General features: G+C 40.8%; 1 protein-coding gene across 7 annotated transcripts in view; it reads left to right on the top strand.

The window, feature by feature from the left end:
• Window positions 1-1658: 1658 nt before the first annotated feature.
• ATP13A3 (ATPase 13A3) overlaps window positions 1659-20462 on the top strand; it is an 83212-nt gene continuing 64408 nt past the window's right edge. For 5 of the 7 annotated variants that reach the window (XM_047789071.1, XM_047789080.1, XM_047789054.1 and 2 more), the window contains exons 1-2: window positions 1659-1748; window positions 2533-2576. The gene's annotated coding sequence lies outside the window, so the exon portion shown is untranslated. Of the gene's footprint in view, window positions 1749-2532; window positions 2577-17390; window positions 17454-20462 lie in introns of those variants that run through there. The other 2 variants (XM_047789047.1, XM_047789088.1) reach the window with 2 other exon arrangements.

The raw sequence follows: 20462 nt of genomic DNA, 5'->3' as shown, positions 1-20462 counted from the left end.
AGAGTTTGCCCAACACTTCCACACTCCTTATCTCATTTAATCATTTGAACACCGTCAGGGTGGAATCAAACCGTGAGACTGAGCCCAGGGGTGGGGAAGAGAGAGCTGTAGATCCATCTCAGTCCAGTGCGTGGTCCAAGCCAAAGGGTGCGAGGAAGTGCTCGGAAACCGTCCAGCTCCAAACAACCTCGGGGGCCCGGAGCAGCGTGTTCCAGGCTCTCTCTAAGGTGACATTGGTGACTTGACTTGGGATGTGTGCTGCTCCAGATGAGGTGTCACCAAGTGTCGCGTACCAAAGGTGGTAGCTCCCCCCATTCACCCCAAGAAATGTCTTTAAATGCTATGAACCAGAGCCTGAATGCTCCCTGCCCCTGGCGAAGCGTGCCCAAGTGCAGTGCACCAGAGGTCGTGGTCTCCTCCTTTCTTACGCTTGAGCAGCTAGGAATTCTGTTAGCGGTAAGGTGAATGACAAAAAAATGGCCCTGCTCCAAGGTCACGGGCAAGGGAGTCTCAGCGCCAAAAGATGGCAGGCGCGTCATCGAAGGGTCTCCGCGAAAACCAGACTCGCGATTTGTACATCCGGCCGGGGCCCTGCTCAGAGATAAATCTTCTGCGGAGGGAAGTATTTAATTTACATCCAGCGCTGTCGGAAGGAACTCCTTACCGCTAGAAGCGGTGGAATGGAAGCGTGGGAACTTTCTCTTGGGTACACTTACTAGTCCTCCGCCCGAGGCCTGGCGCGCAGAGCCGGTGGTTAAAAGAGAATTACAGCTTTTTGCTTGTTTCTTTTTTCTTTTTTTGGATGGGGGAGGGGACTACTAGGAATGAAAGGGACCTGGATTGGGAGCCACGATCTGGCTTCCTCTCTAGCATTTTCGTACAAGGTTCCTCCGTGACCTTGACTCTGGGCAAGTTAGGTTAGGCCTCTCGCAGGGACTTAGTTTCCCTGTTCATAAAATGCGGACTTGGACTGTGAGCTGGTATTTGCACGGCCAGGTTGGTAAATTCCACCTCCTCCCGCCAAAAAAAATGCCGTTCTTGCTTAGTAACACCCCGCACCCCAACCTCGAGCCCCCCTGTAGTGCCCTCCCTCCCCCTTTCTTTTCTCCTCCCGCCTGGGGGTGGGGGAGCTAAAGGGGAGGTGGTGGGCGTGGCCCGAATCTCGGCCCGCCCACCCACCGGTCCCGCCCCTCCTGACGTCCCCTCTGCGCCCCTCCGCCCTCGGCGTTGGATGAGGCAATCACGTGACCTCACATCCGGCGCGGGAGTCCCGAGCTCGCCTTGAGCGCTCCCCCGCCCGCCTGCGGGCTCTCCCGGCAGCGCGATCCAGGCGCCACAGCGGAGGGGAGGGGGGTTCGCTACGTCGCTGGCGGCGAGAGGCCGTTTGGGAGTGCAGACCGCCCCCCTCCCCTGCCTGCCTTCCCTTGCCGCCCGCCCTTGTTCTCGCCCTGCTCCGGCTGCACGCCGCAGCCGCGCGCGCCGAGGAAGAGAGCGCGGACGCCCCTGCGCCCCGGCTCGGCCCGGGCCCCGCCGCGGCGCCTCCCTCCCCTAACCCCGAGCCGCAGCGCGCGGCGGCGGCGGCGCCTCGAGCTCGAGCGACCCGCGGCCGCCGGCGCTGGCCGAGGGCGATGGGGCTGGGCTGAGGCGAGGCGGCGGCGGCGACAGCGGCGGGCCCCGGCCCCGGCCCCCCGCGGCCCTTTGGCTGCTCCGGCCGGGAGGCCGCCGAGGAGACAGCGCCGCGGCGCCCGGTGAGTGGTCCCGGCTTTCCCGGGGCGCTGGAAGGCAGGGTGAACGGAGCGTGGAGCCGGTGGGTGGAGGTGATGGGGGAGGTTGGAGGAGATGAATGGTGTTGTCGGGGGTGGCGGGTACCAGGTGAGCTCTCGGTCGGCCTCCTCGGGCCGGAATTGGGCATCACTTCTCCTGGAAGGCGTGTGTGCGGAGGGGAGCGCTAAGACTGCGGAATGTTTGTCTGGGACAGGTGAGGCGAGAAGGAGGGCTCCACGTTGTGGGTGTGAAGGCCTGGTTGGGTCACGCCACTTGAGAAGAAGGCGAGTGTGTGTTGGGATTTGGGAGTGGGACGGTCGTCCAGCCCTTTTAGAAAGTTCAGGAGATGGTGAGGTCGAAGGTAAGGTATTAGAAGGGAGCTTGGATGGGTTTGTACGAGTGCTGACTGAGGAATCTTGAATTCGTCCTTAGCCACGGAGTAGTAGAGCTCCTTGTCAATTACCGCATTAAGCTAAGTGAGGCCCAGAGAGGAAAAGTGACTTATGACTTATCTAAGGCTTCTCACTTTGACTCTGTGATAGAACTAGAAAAACCCAAGGCCCTGTCTTCCATTACTTCATGGCCACTCTCTTTATACCCTTTCCTTCTCCCCACACCATGTGCACAGTGCGGTTCTGTGGATGTGTGATCTCTTTGGGGTGGGGGGAGTGATTGCTGAGGGAATCTAATTGGGGGTTGACAGTAATTCAGAGCTTCTCCATTTGGAAAAATTTTGTGACAGGTGTTTATCATTACCTTTTCCCATAGATCTGACAGAAACATCCTTGGATCTTGGTGTCTGGACATAGGAGGTATGAATCACTCACATAATTAACTACTTTTAATCATCAGTGTTTAAGAGCTGTATTTAGTGGTTATATTAGTACAAAACGAATGGGTATGGAGTGGTAAACCTAGAAACAGAAATCTGTGTTTCCTACACATGATCCCAAACTAAATGAGTAGAACATTTGTGTATGTAATGACTATTTTAGCTCTATGAGCCAGGAAGTTAGAATTTTTAAGAAATCTAACAAATGCTGGAAGGTTAAAGATCATTGCAAAATGAACACTGTTCTGAAGGCTTTGTTGCTAAATTGAAGGTATTCTGATTGGAGATTGTCTTTTGAAGGGCAGTTACTTAGTTAAAAGTGCTCTCTGCCCTTGGTTTGAATTCAGCCTCTTTACCAAGTCACATGTGTTAATTTTGTTTCACTGGAATATGTGTTGTATTTTGCTCTTAGGAGGATTGTTGCTTGGCCTAATAGGTTATAGTTGCCAAAATAAAGGTGTATGGTCATCCCATTCTGGTGACCCTTTTTAAAGGCAAATCAGTTCCTGGAAGTTGCTTGAAATAGCAGGCTTATTAGTAATTGTTATGGAAGTTTGCTTTAGCTACTATCCTTGTTTTGGTATTACCCACCATTAGATCAGGTGAGGCTGAAACAGCTAAGTGAGATTTTTGAACATTATCAGAACAACAAAGCCTGTTTGAGGTCAGGGAATTGGGTAGGAATAATGATGACATTAGTTGCTTTAATTTATAAGAAGTACAATTATAAGTAAATACAAATATTAAGTAGCACTTTATTTTGAAAATAAAGTTGACAATTTGATTCTGGGTTCAAATTATGTAGTAAGAGGGCCTGGTTCTTTGTCCAGGCCAACAAGGAAGCTTTATTTGGGGTAGCTCTGGTTATTAAAGTTCTAATTTACAACTGATTTGAGATAAATAGGATAAATTCCTGTGTAGATAGGAAAATGGTTTCGTAGTAAAAGCAAAACTCAGGTACGAGAATGTCTAAACGCTATTTATTCTCTGATGAGTTTTCTGTGACCTGTCCCACAGCTCACAGCAGTGCCAGATCCTGGATCCCGGACCCACTGAATGAGGCCAGGGATCGAACCTGGATCCTCACGGATACTACTAGTTGGGTTCCTTACCCCTGAGCCACAATGGGAATTCCTAAAGACAACATTCTTAAAACAATTCACAGTGGTATGCTAAAAGAAGATAATCGAGTGTCTGACATCTACCACCAGAGGCTTTGTTCCAGAGATGGAATGTATTCTGAATGTGCTATATAGCCCATCTGGTTAAATCTGGATCTAAGAGTTAGCTGATGGGATTTAGTCTTTGGTTTTGGAACGTAGTTTGTGTGAAATGAAGCCATTTGGCCGGGTAGAGAGAGTAAATCTGTAGTCATCAAAACTGTGTTCTAATTAATCCCCTTAGTCCAGGTAACCTGCAAAAGCACGGAAGTTATCCTTAGAGTCTTACTTGAATTTTGTTGATCTTCATATTTTGAGAGTAGAGAAATAACAGAGGATCAGAATTGGGCCCTAGGAGTTGCCAATGTGGGGCAGTGGTTAACGAATCTGACTAGGAACCATGAGATTGCGGGTTCCTTCCCTGGCCTTGCTCAGTGGTTTAAGGATCTGGTGTTGTCATGAGCTGGGGGGTGTAGGTCACAGACGCAGCTCAGATCTGGCGTTGCTGTGGCTGTGGTATAGGCCGGTAGCTGTAGCTCCGATTCGACCCCTACCTAGCCTGGGAACATCCATATGCCGAGGGAAGCAGCCCTAAAAAAAAGACCAAAAAGAATTTTTGTATTAGTAAGATTAAATGTAGCGATAATGTGAAATGTCATGAATAAATGGTAATTGGAAAAAATAGTCACTGTGTTAATAGTGAGTTGAAAATGAGTTTTTGGTCCTCAGTAAGAAGGGAGAAAAGTGGGATGAGGAAAGGGGAGAGCTGTTCAAATAATCAAACGTCCAAGGCTGAGGAAAGTTGAGAATGGGGCTCACTGAAGTTTCCGTAGAAGAACTCTCCAGAGAAAACTATCCCAACACCAGACCTCATAACATCTTAAACCCAAAGCCTCCTGTTGGGGCCTTTGGTAGGTCTGAGATGGTAAAACATTAACTCAAAGAGCAAACTTTGAGCCTTCCTAAATTAAAAAAGGACTTAATGTACCACAAGGTGTCTCCCTAAGGGACGAGCCATGTAGACTTAGGAAAATGGACCTCCCCAGATGCGCATTCTTTTGAAGTTACAGGCGAAAATGCATCTTTTACCTCTTCTATCGAGAAAGGCCACTGATACTAGGATGAGCTAAGACTGTAGGAAGAAGGACCCTGTGTTTGAAGTCTGATTTTTGTGAGATGGGATGAATGAAGTGAATTGTAATTAGTCGCTTGATCAAAATTTCCCTCTTGTTGACTCTCTCACTCATTGTGAATCTTGCTTCTGTATAATCTCTTGTCACTCAGATGCTAGTTAGGTAAGAAATAAAATTTCCAAGAAAAGTGAATTAACTGTAAAGTAGAATTTCCTCATCATGTGATGTGGAACTTGCTGATGTCTGTATAATCTTGATCAGAAATTTTTTTTTTTGCTTTTTAGGGCTGCACCTGAAGCATATGGAAGTTCCCAGGCTAGGGGTCCAGTCAGAGCTACAGCTACCAGCATATGCCACAGCCACAGTGCCACACTAACGCCAGATCCACGCCACATCTGCGATGTGCACCACAGCTCACGGCAATGCCAGATCCTTAACCCACTGAGCGAGGCCAGGGATCAGACCCGCAACCTCATGGTTCCTAGCCGGATTTGTTTCTGCAGCACCACAACAGCAACTCCCTCTCAGAAATTTTTAATAGAAATATTTATATTTGTTGTTGGGTGGTGGCAGTGAAAGTTCTACTTCAGTGATGGCAAGCTAGTTTAATTGACTCCTATTTTATTTAGTTTATCTTGTTTTTTTCACAAAGGAATTTGTGAATTGAATATTGAAATAAAGAGGTATGAGATTGGAAAATAGGAATTCCGAGTGGTTGTAGGTTGTTTGGGCTAGAAACTGCCGTCTGAGAAGTAAGTGACAGTGTGGTGGCAAAGGAGAAGTCTTCCCTTAGTTGGGTCTTCTTTTCACCCTTATCTTGCTTTGTATTTTAGTGCTGACACATCATAAATCCTCAGTCTGTTTTGTGTGTGTGTGTTTTCTATTGAGAATCAACTTTTAAGGATTGCTTTTGACCACTTGACTGAGTACATTTTTAGTTTATTTTTAAAGTTAGTCATGGAATAGCTCCCATGTGTGTCTAGCAGCATACCTATTGCTCTCTTTTTCCTATTCGTGAAGTAAGATGAAAAATATGTTAGTAACTTAACTTTGATATATAAAAGACAAGTGTTTTGGTTCCTAATTCTTTCTGAGCTGAGTAAAGCGAAATCCCCTTTTATGTAGAGGCTTTGGGCCTGAATTTTCATTTAAGGTGAAAATCCTGTGTAGTTGAAATTACGTGTGAAAAAGTTGCTTAGGAAGGCACTAGTTCGAAAACTGGTTAGCTGACAAATTGTTCTTCAATTCTCAGAGCTGGTTTTTCCTTCAGCTGTTAGCATAGGTTATTTTTTTCCCGCTTTTCAACTGCACTCTCGGCATATGAAAGTTCCCCAGGCCAGGGATCGAATCTGAGCCACATTTGCGGCCTACGCCACAGCTGCAGCAAACGGATTCTTAACCCACTCTGCCAGGCTGGGGATCGAGCCAGTGCCTTCACAGAGACAAGCCAGATCATTAACCCACTGCGCTACAGCAAGAACTCCCTAGAACAGGTTACTTTTTTGCTGAGCGGGAATCATAATCGGTTATGTGAGATTTGAAGGGTGAATGGGGCTTTAAGTCGGCTGAGGAACAGCAGATTTAGTCTCCATTGCCTGCTCACTCTGGGACAGGGATGTAAGGGCATGTGTCCTGCCACCATGATTTAGAGTATTTTCCTGGAGTTCTATTGTGGCTCAGTGGAAACTAATCTGACTACCATGCATGAGGATGCAGGTTTGATCCCTGGCCTCGCTCAGTGAGTTAAGGATCCGGTGTTGCTGTGAGTTGTGGTCTGGGTCTCGGATGCTGCTCAAATCCCTCGTAGTGGTGTAGGCAGCTGCAGCTCCAATTCAACCCCTAGCCTGGGAACTTCCATATGCTGCAGGTGTGGCCCTGAAAGAAAAAAAAAAAAAAAAAAAAAAACCCCAAGAAGCTGCAGTCCAGTCTAGATGAAGATTAGGTGTGTGCATGTAACTATTCTTTAAAAAAAGTAGAATGTTTTCCCCCGCGTTTTTCTTTTCCAGCACATATAGTTGGATTGATGTCATTCAATCCAAATATGATATGATTCCATGGTGTGAATAATGGAGAAAGAAATTAGCTATTTATGAAAATTTGCAATATCCCTAGGGTTATACTTGATATTTTTTACCACACGGAGAGCCTTGCATAATTGACTTAACAGTCATGCCCTGGGAGAAGGCATGGTGTATTGGTTAAAATGTGACCTCAGAGCCACATACAAGTGATTGTGAATTCCAGCCTCGTCATTTAATAGCTCTGTGGTCTGGGTCAGGTTACTTAAGCTTTTTTAGTTTCTTCATTTGCCGAGTGGAGGTAATAGAGCCTACCTTAGAGAACTGTGACGGTAAGAGACTGGGTAAATGCTAACTTAACATTGTTTGTTCATTTTGAGCATTTAACATGTTCAAAACAAGTCGCACTTGTGTGTGTATATGTGTGTCATGAGAAAGCGTGCGGGGTGTGGTTAAGGATTGCTTTTTTTAAGTGGAGCAGCAGGCATTAATGACATACTGTTAAATTTAGGCTTTTCATAGCAAAAATACCATGATTTAGCATCTTTGGTAGCAACATCCTAAAAAGCTCAAGATGTTAAATTCCTGTATCTCATGTACAGTTGATGTATATTTTTATCTTTCTCTTTTTGTCTCTGAGTGTGGTTCCCCCCCCCCCCCAATGTTACTGTTACCTGTTGTTGCTTTTTCTGGCTGCATTACAGAATTTAAAAATATATTTCATTATGTTGATTTAATAGGATTTTATATTCCCTATTTTCACTTAGAAATTCTGATTAGTGAAATGTGCCTACATCTTTTCTTTAAAAAGAAGACTTAAAATTTCATTTTACTTCTGTGGCCTTTGGATTGATTTCTTTAAATGTGAGTCACTGGTTCCTCAGAGACCAAAGATTTTTCATCAGTCTCTAAATTATGCTTTAGTTTCTTAAGTCATCAGTTTTCTTGGATCATTTATAATTTCTTTTTGTCCATGGTTGCCTAATGTTTCCGTTTAAAACCTTTTTTCCTTATTATTTTCCTAACCACCAGAGATGGAGTTCTTACTTACATGCTGATGATAATAATATAAATCCATTTACTAAGAAAAAATGTAAAGTACTATAGGCAGGTAGCCTAAGTAGCACCTAATTATTTGAAAGGCTAATCTAGCAAATTGTTAGTTAAAATAAATTTTTATTTCATGGGAGCTTTTGATATGAAAATATACTTTTTATAGTGATCAACACTGTCTTAGAGTTGGTGAATAATTTTGAGCTAATCCATGGTTTTCTGCTTGTTTTTGTTTTTGTTATTGTTTTGCTTTTTAGGGCCACACTTGCAGCATATGGAAGTTTCCAGATTAGGGGTCGAATTGGAGCTACAGATGCTGGCCTACACCACAGCCACAGCAATGCAGCGATCCAAGCCTCTTCTGTGACCTACACCACAGCTCACGGCAACACCAGATCCCCGACGCCACAGCAATGCAGGGATCCAAGCCTCTTCTGTGACCTACACCACAGCTCACGGCAACACCAGATCCCCGACCCACTGAGAGAGGCCATGGTTCGAACCCGCATCCTTGTGGATACCAATTGGATTCATTTCTGCTCCGCCACAACAGGAACTCCTCTGTTCAGTTTATGGTGAGAAGAATAGAAAAACTTGGAGTTCCTGCTGTGGCATAAGGGGATCTACGGCATCTCTGCAGTGCCAAGACCTGGGTTTGATCCCTGGTCCGGCACAGTGGGTTAAAGGATCTGATGTAGGTTGCAACCAAGGCTCTGATCTGATTGATTCCTGGCCAGGTTACTCCATATGTTGTGGGGTGGCCAAAAAAAAAAGTAAATAAATAAAAGAAAAACTTAAATTTTGTCAGGTTCAGAAGCATCTTAATGTGTTTTTTCCCCCCAAATCCTTTCTCATCTCTGGTGTAGCCCATAGTGAATGACCTTTCCCCATGTTCCTTTAAAAGTTGTGGCAGTTACCAGTTATTGTAGTGCATAATAAGAGTTGTGATTTTATAGGCAGTAAGGAAGGAGGCTGGGTTAAGGCCTCTTGGATGAGCCCTAAGGTTGTGTTGGCACATCTAACTGTTCAATACTTTTTAATTTCCTCTTTGTACCAGGCACAGGGCTAGATGGTGGGTGTGCATTGCTGAGTGAATTCTGCCCTCTTAGAGGTAAACAGTCCAGCAAGGGAGCGCAGAGCAGCTGCACTGCACACCATTCAGCATGTATTGTTTGGGAGTGTGGCCCCTTGGCATGGCCTTGGGTCTCTTTCACATGAGAAAACTTCAGACTCTGTCACAAACAAGTTAATCCATGTCTTTATCATGTCACACAAAGTCTTTCATCGTAATCTGATTCTGTTCCATCTTTTTTAGCACCATTTCCAGCCAGTTTGAGTAACTTGTATTTCCTGACATTTACTAGCATTTCTCACTTTAGCACTTCTGCGTATGGTAATTCTTCTGCTTGGATTCCTCCCTCTCTTATTTCCCCTCTTTTTACTGCCCGTTTGCCTGATGAGCTTCCCACCTGGCAGGTCTTAGCGCAGGGGAGAGTTCTTCTCTGAGTCTTTTCTTCGGTCCCTGGCTCTCCTCTTTGTCCCCCTGCCTGTGCCTCTTCCTGGCCCCCATGCGCCTGCTTTACTGCAGCACACGACCACTTTGATGTTGGCTTACTTAGTTGTCTAGCCTAGATTTGGCTTCTTGAGGTTAGAAATTTAATCTTTGTAATCTCCAGCATTTAGCACATATTTGGCACCTGTAGACAGTGACATTCTAACAAATGATTTTTTATGAAATGGGAAGTAGTGATAAACCATAATGATTCTTACTAGGATGCTAATTTAATGTTTACAGGTTTATTTTGAAATATTAGGGTACTTGGACAACATCTTTATTTTCTCAATTAATTTGCCTTTTTCTAAATCAAAAAGTGGTCTGGGGTTAGATTTTAGGATACTGTTTGGTTGGGATAAAAGCACTGTTTTAAGTTCATTGGTGAACATGTTGGTGAGACTCTGTCCATAGTCATGAAAACTTGACTTTCATTGGTCTCTAAAACAAATAAACAAGGCTTTTCAGTCAGGAAGAGTGGGCGATCCATAGGATTGCCATAGCACCAGCTCCATCTGTGCTGCTCCTATGCAGGCGTGGATGGCGTGAGGAAATGGAAGCACTTCAGGGGCGCTCAGGAGGACTCCCAGACTTTACCCATTCCTCACACCCCCTTTTTTGCCCTAATTCGTTCAGCTGTGCTGCTGAGTGCTGGCCTGGTTCCCAGCCTTTAAGGATTTTAGTCTGTAAGCCCAAGATCATGGGACAAATGCTCTGACACACAGAGAGGAGGGACAGAGGTGGAGAAGGCCTCTGCTGGGAGGGGAAGGGACGGTCAAAGCTTAGTAAAGAAGGTGGTTGACCAGGGTCTGGAAGGACCAGCAGGAGCTCTTCAGCCAGACTAAGTTGGGGAAGGGCATTCTTGGCAGCGGGAACAATGTATGGACAGGCGTGGAATCAGGAATCAGTAGGGCTCTTCGAAGAACTACAAATGGTTCTCTTATAGATGGGATGTAAGATTTGTAAGAGGTGAATGGAAGACGGTGTTGACAGCTAGGCAGGGCCAGATTCTGAAGGATTTTATATGTTGTCCAATCGGTTGTGACTTTGTTCTTGGAGCCCAGTTGGGCCTCTCTCCTGCCTGGTTTTCCATGGTAGGGAAACATATAGTAGCCTTATGCGTTGTAAAACTTTTCAGAGTCTTGCTAGTAAGAGGGCTGCTTATCTTTATTTAATCCAGTGTTTTTCATCCATTAATATGAGCAGGCAATGTCTTGACAAAAAAACTATCTTGGAGAGACTTTTACTAATTGTGAAATGCTGTTGGAGACAGTAGGAAGCTATTGCAATTTTAAGCAGAGACATCAGATCTGGTTTGTATATTGATTAGAATGAGGGAGACTGGAGAGGGCATCCAGACAGAGTTGAGGCAATGCCAGTGCAGACAGGGGCATGGCGAGGTGGGTTTGGGGAAGGTAGAAATGGTAAGACGAAGTGCCCAGTTGCATATAGAAGGTGTGGGATAGGAAGGAGTCTGGGATGTCTTCCAAATGCCTGGCCCAGCTTTTTAGGCAAGTCCTACTCATTAAAGGAGCAGAGGGAATTGGTAGTGGTGGCGGGAGGGAGGGCAGGTTTCTGGAAGAAAGATGAAATGAGCCTGTTGAATTTTAGCTGTCTGAAAGTACTGGTTGGTGGTTGCCGCTGTCGATGGGCCAGTAGTGCCGCCCTTTGCCCATGATGTTGTTACAAAGAGAGAAGCCCTGAGGATATTAATAGTTCAGAAGAGGGCAGAGGAAGTGGAGGCTTGGGGAATATTAATAAATAAGAAGTGGGTAGCGGAAGTAGAGGCCTGGTAACCTGGCTACCTGCGCGACAGCCCAGGCTAGTGTAACATGAAGTAGAATTCAGCAGAATTGTGGGAGTAAAAAGGTCATTTGTGGGCTGTCTTGGGAACCTAGTCACAATTTTCTTTATGAAAGTGTGTATTTCAAGTATGTTTTGCTTTCAGTTGGATTTTTTAGAAATAGAAAGATGGTGCTGTCTGCATGTCATTCCTTAATTTGTTGGTAAGGCTTCTCAGTATACAGTCACTGCATGCTTGACTTTCTAGGGAAGGTGAAAAATAACCTTGGTTAAGTGAAGATTATTTTTCCCTGTTTTTAAAAGACAGTGTTGATTGAAAACTGGAAAATAGATGATTCCAGAAAAAGTATTTTGTAAACTAGAAATCCCTGTGTAAGTTGTCATGGTTGGCATAGTACCCCAATAGATTTAAAAAAAAAAAAAAAAATCCAATACATGGATTTAAAAAAAAAAAATCCTGAATAGTGGATTACAGAGTGACCATAGGAAATGAGAAAGTTCAGATTTCTATGATGGTCATATCAGGAGTAAGGCTCTTATCCTCTTCAACAGCAATTTAAAGAGCTGTGATACTGAAATATTTGTTGAATGCAGACTTCAAAGGCTTTATACTTCCTTTGTATGCTGAGTCAACATGAGTAGGTTTCAAACTGGGGAAAAAGGAGTAAAGTGGAAAAAGACAAACTCACATAATTTTAAAAAGCTGATTCAGGTGCCTATCCCTATCAGTTAGAATTGTGAATTTGTAGGATTGTCCTTTTTGTACAGAATAGGTTTCCTGGTGACTTTGTGTTTCTTTGTAGTTGAGTCTTCATAATGTTTGGAAGAATGAAATGTGAACCATACTGTAGTACAAGATCATGATGAGTAAAACCAATTTTGTTTTCTTGCAAGCATAATACAATATTCTTGAACTATACTGAGTTAATGAAAAATTTGGGGGTTTGTTGTCCATTAGAAAAATGAACATCTCTGGAGTCTATGTGTGACTCCTTAACATGCTGAAAATTTAGAAGTATAATTCTCTGGAAAGTTCTCCTGTTCTCCCCTCTTTTCATTTTTTCCCTTCTCTTTCCTGTCCCTCCACTCCTTCTCATCCTAGTCTTGCCTTTCCACTCTGCTGCTCTATTTTGATATCTTTCTGTGCAAATGATTACTCTTTGTTTCAGTATGCAACTGCAGCGTAATGTTTTTGAATACTTTAAGTCAATTTAAAGTCAGCATTGTACTTTGCCAGCAGTGCACTTTACTCAGCTGAAATGACAATGCTATGAATAGTTTTGAGCACGTGTGTGCATTGACCATGAACAGTTGACACCTACTTTGAGCACATGCATGCATTGACCACTGCATCATCGTGGTCACTTGCCAGTTGCAACAGTAAGGTTTCATCTAAGCTGCATCCTGATTTTAACTATGCTAAAATGTGGAAAATATGAGTCTTAGAATTAATGAATGTTAATGGTTTCAAAAGACCATCTTTTAAATCGCTGAAATGTCAAACAAGTTGTTAGGGATTTGGATTAATAGCATTGCAGTTTAGAAGAAATGGTCACTAATTTGCATTGAAATGGAAGAACATTCATGCATATATTGCTTAAAAAAACCTCTTACCTCAAAACTTGGAAGTATAATTTTTTATTGAAGTATAGTTAATATGCAGTGTTTTATAAGTTACAGGTGTGCAATACAGTGATTCGTAATTTTTGAAGGTTATACATTGTTTACAGTGTTATAAAACATTGGCAGTATTCCCTGTGTTGCACAATATATCCCTGTAGCTCATTTTATACATAATAGTTTGATACCTCTTAATCCTTTACCCCTAAAAGTGTAACTTTTAGTTTGGGAAATTAGGCTTACACAATTTGGTTTACTTTATGCAAGGTGTTACTAGAACTCTTGATTTGTCAATTCATATTGCATTAATTCCCCTAACACAATCTTTTGTGCTTCTTTAAAAATACTCATTTCAACTAGGTTTTTGTTGTTTTGTTGTTGTTTGTAAGTATCCATTCTCACTCCCAGAAGAAAAAAAGTACCAGTGGAAACCCTGGTACTTTTATACTTCATTTCATAAATCTAACAATGCAGAGGAATTTGAAGAAACTTAGTGGTAACATCCATGCACAGGGAACATGTGACACGGATTCCTAATTGAGATTGTTGGATCAAAGTATGTGAAGTATGTGTGAGGTTTAAATTTTCATATACTGTCAGTTGGTTTTTCAAAAAGCTAGTGCAGATTCATTCTTAACAGCAAAGTGTGGAGATGCACCTTATCTTTTTTTTTTTTTTTTGCTAGTTTAATGGGCAAGTAATGTTTTATCAGATAATTTCACTCTTTACCTCATCTTGCTCTCTAATAGGATCATGTTCTCTTAAAATTGTTAACTGTTTCCCCGCTTCCTGGTTCTGCAGCATTGTAAGATCCCTAAATTCTAGTTTCAGATGATTGTGAATTTGGGAATAATTTTTATAAAGGGAATAATATACCTACCTTCCCCTTCCCATTATCATTTGTGTTAATTACGTCTTATTTTTCCATTGAGACATATGAAACAGAATTTCTGTTATAAGCAAATCCTACTTATTAGGGTTTACACTGGTACTAAAAAAAAAAAAATCTGTATGTAATTTCTCATCTTTAATCATTGTTGGTCAGTGATTGCCCTGTTAAGCCTTGTGAAAACTGTCAGTCTTTTTCTTACCAATACTGGAACGTCATCTAGTGGTGAAAGAGTGCAACAGCGGGCTATGTATGCAGGCAGTACTTGCATAGGTCAGAAACTTCCACTGTTGGAATGAATCATGAATTATAACCGTCTCATTTTAGTGGAGAAGGTGAAACCAAGATGGGTAAAGAAACTTGCAAAATAGTACATGTTAAATTAATTGACATTTAAGAACAGATTAAAGCTGACTTCGAGTCCTGTACTCTTTTTTTTTTTTTTTGTCCTTTTGCCTTTTCTTGGGCCGCTCCTGGAGGTTCCCAGGCTAGGGGTCGAATCGCAGCTATAGCCGCTGGCCTACACCAGAGCCACAGCAGCGGAGGATCCGAGCCGCATCTGCGACCTTCACCACAGCTCACGGTAACGCCAGATTGTTAACCCACTGAGCAAGGGCAGGGATTGAACCTGCAACCCCATGGCTCCCAGTCAGATTCGTTAACCACTGCGCCACGGGAACTCCGCCTGTACTCTTTTCATTTGTTTTTGTTTTTTTGTTTTTGTATTTTGTATTTTGGCGTAAAGTTATACATCTCCTGTTCCTAATATAGGAGGAATAGGAAATGAAATGGAATGGAAATGGCATATATGCTCATTTAATACCTACAGGTGAATTGGTTTGATAAAATTATTTGGAATTTGCTGCTGCTTATTGCTCTTAACACTGGCTAGAGCTTTCCCTCAGTGGAGCCAGAATATGGAAGAGATAAAAATAAAAATAGTCAACTCTAGCTTACTAGAGATATACTCATTAAAGGAGCCTTCAAAATGGCTACTCTCCCTCGCGTGGAGTAAAATAACAATAAGAGCAAGATCCTGGCAGAGAGACTTGAATGGTCTGATAGAGCACAGTGGAGTGCTTTGGAGGTTCCTACAAGTTCTGGCCCACAGTTGGCCATGTGTGGTAGAACTAGAAGTCTGTTCATACACTCAGTCTTCTTTCTTTTTCTTCTCTTTTGTATATATATGGTAAAAAGCATTCAGAAAGCACTAAAGTCTCCCTCATTCCCATGCCAATAACCTGTCACCCCTGGTGGCCACATCACTAGTTGACAGATATATTCAGCCTTTGGTTATCCCAGGGGCAGGTGCCAGTTTTCCACTTTGGAATATTCACTCTTTAAGACTGGTCTTATCGCAGTGATCCTTTCTACTGGTTTCGGTTGTCTGCTGTAGCATTTTTCATAATAGATGGTAAGATTTTGAAATCAGTCTTGCAGTTATAACAATTTCATAACTCTCAGTCCTTGAGTATGGAGTTTTAGAAAGTCACATACATGAGGAAGATTTAAGGGGAAGTGCAAAAGTTTTAAGGTCAAGATAACTTGAACCTAAGTGAAAAAAATTTTCATTCATATTAAGTAGACAAACTTAAGTATGCAAACTTAATTATGTTGTATATAAATGATTTTCTTTATCCATTTCTGTTTTTTTAATGAGGATAATAAAACATCCCAGTTTTTACTGATTAAATACTATATAACTGACTGTAATACTCAAAGCCATTATTTTGTCGAATGATAGTCTTACCACATGGAGTTTCTCTGAATAAAAGGGTTGATTTCTTTAAATAGTATATATAATAAAAATGATAAAAATGTATGCACATAAACTATAGTGCAGGCTGAGTGATAACTCCTAATGTTCTTAATTTGACGCTAAAGCAGATAATTGCAATATCTTTCCTAACTATAACTTATTTTATTATAGCTATCTCATTGTTTTGTAACATACCAAAATGTATAATTATACAAAGACTGTACTTCACAAATGTAAATACAATTTTGGTTTGGTGTATATTGGATACAATGGTCTTCCTTAAGCCTAAACACAAAAACAAAAGCATGTATTATAAGAGAAAGTTCAAGATGGGAAGTGATAAAATGGGTATTGAGTAGAGCTTTGTTAAAATTTAGCTGGTATCCTTGTAAAATTTCCATGTATTCATTAAATTATATTATGTCATTCTTATTGTTAGGAGCTGACTCGAAGTGTTAAGTTGTTGCCTGCAACAGTTGTCACAGTTTGGTTACTGAAGTTGGGAGATGGAGATTTTTTTTCAGTTTTTTACACAAATATTGTATAGATATTAAAATGAACATTGTACAGTGAGTAGAGTTAGGGTTTTATATTTATTAGGGCACATTTTATTTCAGATATAAAGGTAAAACTGCTGAATTGCAGAAGGTCATTTTAATTGCTGTGAATACTACACAGTTGACAAGGAAATAATATTCATAATGCTGGCTTTGTATTTATACTGTAGACTCTTTAAAACACCCTTTGCTTTGAGGTCCTGAAGATGGGGTTTATCAAATCTTTATTTAACATGGGTAGATATGTTTAATTCTCAGGAAAAAACTCTAGAACTGCAAAACAAAGTGGGATGATTTATTTTGTCTTTCAACAGTACAAGGTGGCCCAAAAGTCTTACTGCAGTTTCAATTTTTAAAACTTTAGAAGTACATATTGCAAACTTATAAAAATATCATTTGAGAATTTTTATACTTATTAAGTTTTGTGAATTTTGAGTAAAACATTTAAAATTTTGTCTTTTTACTTTTGTCAACCTAAAGTTGGCAAAGAGCAACTGAAGGGAAAAAGTAAATGAAAAAATATTACTCAGAATTACTTTGCTTGAGGTTTTACTTGAAGATCATTCTCTAAGTCACCTTGTGAAATTACCTACTTTGGAATTCTAGGCACATACATAGAATACCCTAAAAAACAAACAACCCCCCCCCCACACACACATACTATTATAATACTATTGTTACAGCTCATGAGAAACTCAGGTTTGAAGGGAAGATGAAAGATGCCTTAGGTTTGGGGATTTCTATGCTTGTTGAGGCCTACTCATCTTGTTTTAGGAAGTGAGATCTGATTTACTCTCATCTTAGATTAAAGGTGGTGCTTTAAATGGTTCTTAGCAATTATATAATGTGAAAAAAATGAGTAAACTTTTGTAAAAATTAGCATTAGATTTAGTGAGATTTATTTCTGATAGCTTCACTTTGGTCTGTGCTTCTGTTTTTACTCACACAAAAAGTCTAGTTCATTGTAAATGCAAGGAAGGGTTTGGTTAAGCACAATACCCTATAAGCTGCTTGCTTTTTAGATAATATCAAGGCTCAGGCATGCACGTGGAATTGAGACTTCAGTGTGCAGTGGCAGTCAGCTGGCAGAAGGTCTGTCTTCTGAAAAGCCATTTATAATTTGTGAATTAAGAAATCTTAAATTTTAATCATTTTGAAAGCAGTTCTAAAAGAGCCAAACAAATATGTGGCAGAAGATTCTCATTTGAATGGATTTTTATGCTTAGTTTTATTTTATTTTTATTATTAAGAGTCTGCTTTTGAAAGCTCTTCTAATATCAGCACTCGGAAGAAATGATGACATAGTGCTATTGGTAAGAAAAATTTCCTTCCTTTTTTTATGCTCTAGAGGTTGACTTGATTAAAAAACACTCAAACAAACCACCAGAGTTAATACTTTTTAAGTTAAATGTATTTTCGAATTTTGATATAGATGCTTCAAATGTTTAGTTGGATAAATGGTAGAATAGTATGTAGTATATATATTTTCATTGTGATAAGCAATGTATTTTGAAATATATAGTTTTATCTTCATGATGTCATAAAAATGTTAAAGGCTTTCTATTTATGCACATGTATTTTAAATGTAAATATACATCTACAGTATGTATATATTTTAAATATAAGCTATTGCAGTTGTCTAATTGGTTTCAACTAAAAGTTTATGGGAAAAATGAACTCAGTAATTTCCTATGAAGTATAATATGTTTAAAGAGAATAATTGGTGGCTTTTAGAGCAACTTTTAATTTGAATTATTTAAATTATTTTTAATGTTTCAACTTTTGTAAAATTTGGTAAGACTTAAGAATTTTGCCTTTAAAAAGTAAGCTAAATTTCAGAGAAATAACGCTTGTAAAAAGCATAATGAGAAAATATGGTCAAGAATTGTATTTAGGAAAGTGTGAAAATAGATTGTTACAGGCAGTGTACAACTGTCATAGTTTTTGCTATGGTCAGTTGATTGTAGAAGATGAGATGAAAATATAATTGCCTTGGACTAGTGTGAACACTATCCAGAGATACTTGGGGAAAGGTTTTTAATAGTTATAAGTAAAAGAGATTAATGAAAATATTGACTTTTAATGGTGATTCTTGTTCAAAAATTATAAAAAAGTATGCTTATTTATCTGTAAATATATTCTATATTGAAAAATTCAGATATACAAAAGTGGGGACATATATCTATATTTCTAAGCAGTGGAAAAAAGATAGGATTGGAGAAGAGTTAGATTCAAAGCCCAGAAGTAGGAGTTTATGGATAATACCTGATACATAATAGGTTGAGTCAGTGGATTTGGGACTCAGAGGCAGAGTCCTCAAGATGGATAGGCTTTTGAGCCAGAAATACCTAATCTCTGAAAATTTTCTTCTAAGAACTTCAGGAGTTCCCATTTTAGCTCAGTGGAAATGAATCTGACTAGGAACCATGAGGTTGAGGGTTTGATCCCTGGCCTCGCCTAGTGGGTTAAGGATCTGGTGTTGCTGTGGCTGTGGCATAGGCCCACAGCTGTAGCTCCAGTTAGACCCCTAGCCTGGGAATTTCCATATGCCATGGGTGTGGCCCTAAAAAGCAGGGGAAAAAAAAACTTCAAATGGATGGCTTTTATTTTATTTTTAAAAACTTGGATAATTTATACATATTGGAACTTCAAATGGATGGCTTTTATTTTATTTTTAAAAACTTGGATAATTTATACATATTAAAGAGTAGAGAGGTTAGTATAATGAATCCAAATGCTGTTCTGTGAGATCAATAAAATTAATAAATTCCTAGTTAAACTCAGAGAAGGGGGGCACAAATTACCAATATCAGGAATAATAGAGGAGACATCACTATAGATTATGAAGCTATCAGGACAGTCAAGGAACTTAACAAACAACTTTATGCAAAATACCAACTTTTCTCCAGGTTTGGACTTCCAAATAAAAACTTAATGAAAAAAATATCTTTACCAATTAGGGGATGGCTTTGAGTTGATAACTGCTAAAGTTGAGTCATTTTGGGAGATATTTTTGCTGGGTATAGAATTCTTAGAATGGTTTCTTTTCCTCAGTACTTCACAGATATTGCCCTGCTCTATTTTACCCTACTTTTGTTTTTAGCAAGAAATTTAATGTCATTTTTATTTATCTTTCTTTGTATGAGAGGTGTCTTTTTTCTCTGGCTCCATATATGTGTCCCCCCCCCCCCAATTAAGGGTTTTAAGCAGTTTGATGATGATATGCCTTGTTGTAATTTCATAATTTTTTTTGGTCTTTTTGTCTTTTAGGGCCACACCCACAGCATATGGAGGTTCCCATGCTAGGGGTCCAGTTGAAACTGTAGCCACTAGCCTAGCCACAGGTTCTGAGCTGTGTCTGTGACCTACACCACAGGTCATGGCAACGCAGGATCCCCTACCCACTGAGCGAGGTCAGGGATCGAACCTGTGTCCTTATGGATGCCAGTTGGGCTCACTAACTGCTGAGCCATGACAGGAACTCCAGATTTCAGAATTTTTTGTTGCTATTGTTGTTTGCTTATTGTTAGTTGGCCTTCTTGGATCTGTGAGCTTACTGTTTTTCATCTGGTCTGGAAGTTTTGGGGACTATATTTCATTACATTCTTTTTTGTTCCCAACTGCCTTACATGTATATCAGGTGCTTGAAGTTGTCTCACAGCTTACTGATGCTGTTATATTTGCTTTTTTCCCCTCTAGTCTTTTTTCTCTCCGTTTTTTTTGTTTGTTTGTTTGTTTGTTTTAATTTTATTTTAGTCTTTTTTTTTTGGCCTTTTCTATGGCTGCTCCCACGGCATATGAAGGTTCCCAGGCTAGGGGTCTAATCAGAGCTATAGCCACTGGCCTACACCAGAGCCACAGCAACACCAGATCAGAGCCGCGTCTGTGACCTACACCCCAGCTCATGGCAATACCGGATCCTTAACCCACGGAGCAAGACCAGGTATTGAACCCACGTCCTCATGGTTCCTAGTCGGATTTGCTAACCACTGAGCCATGATGGGAGCTCCCCGTTTTTTATTTTGGATACTTCTGTTACTATGTCTTCAAGTTCATTGATTTTTTTTTTCTTCTGCAATGTCTAACCTACTGTTAATCCTATCTAGTATATTTTTTAACTCAGACATCGTACTTTTTATTTATTTTTGACTTGGTTCCTGTTTATATCTTTTGTGTCTCTGCTTAACATGTTCAGTAGTCTTGCTTTTTTGAATATGTGGACTGTAGTTAGAACAGCTGTTTTAATGTCCTTGTCTACCATTATTGTCTCTCATCATTATTATCTATTATCTCTGTCAATTCTAGGTCCTTTTCTGCTGATT

This window comes from Phacochoerus africanus, chromosome 1 (genome assembly GCF_016906955.1).
Source record: "Phacochoerus africanus isolate WHEZ1 chromosome 1, ROS_Pafr_v1, whole genome shotgun sequence".
Lineage (NCBI taxonomy): Eukaryota > Metazoa > Chordata > Mammalia > Artiodactyla > Suidae > Phacochoerus > Phacochoerus africanus.
Note: the sequence above shows the minus strand (reverse complement) of the source record. Positions and strands in the feature narration are given on the sequence as shown.